Source organism: Sinocyclocheilus anshuiensis, unplaced genomic scaffold, assembly GCF_001515605.1.
Source record: "Sinocyclocheilus anshuiensis isolate Anshui unplaced genomic scaffold, SAMN03320099.WGS_v1.1 scaffold5569, whole genome shotgun sequence".
In the NCBI taxonomy this organism is placed as follows: domain Eukaryota; kingdom Metazoa; phylum Chordata; class Actinopteri; order Cypriniformes; family Cyprinidae; genus Sinocyclocheilus; species Sinocyclocheilus anshuiensis.
The window spans coordinates 4,374-4,855 of NW_015536869.1; the positions used below are offsets into that span (position 1 = coordinate 4,374).

General features: G+C 38.0%; 1 long non-coding RNA gene across 1 annotated transcript; it reads left to right on the top strand.

The window, feature by feature from the left end:
* Window positions 1–6: 6 nt before the first annotated feature.
* Window positions 7–482, top strand: LOC107657094 (uncharacterized). Its single transcript, XR_001630637.1, has 3 exons — window positions 7–44; window positions 161–197; window positions 302–482. It is a non-coding gene; the product is annotated as an uncharacterized LOC107657094 (long non-coding RNA).

The following is a 482-nucleotide window of genomic DNA, read 5'->3' on the forward strand; positions in this document are numbered from 1 at the left end:
CTTTTTTACAGGCACACGCTTGTGAGTCTGAGACTGGATGAAGGGTGAGAAGGGTGAGTCTGTACCAAATAGAGTATAAACTATATCTTAAGATAAGTCAATATTTGAACCACTTTAAACACTTTAAAGCCCCCTTACATATGTTTTTCTCTTTTTATAGGCAAACATTTGACTGTGAGTCTGAGACTTGATGAAGGGTAAGTTTTGCATTTATGTACTAAATAAATAATATAAACCATATCTTAAGATAAGCCAACATTTCAACGACTTCTGATTTTTTCCCCTACATTTCTATTATTAGATCATTAGACTGCTGAGTTCGATCGGTGTCCGGGTCATAGGGTGGAGGATGTAGGAGCTAGGAAACGATTTCGCTGCGATTGGAGATGCAGATCCACCGGTCAGTGTGGTTTGGCCTATTAAACGGATAGTTCACCCAAAAATGAAAATTCTGTCATTAATTACTCACTCTCATGTCGTTC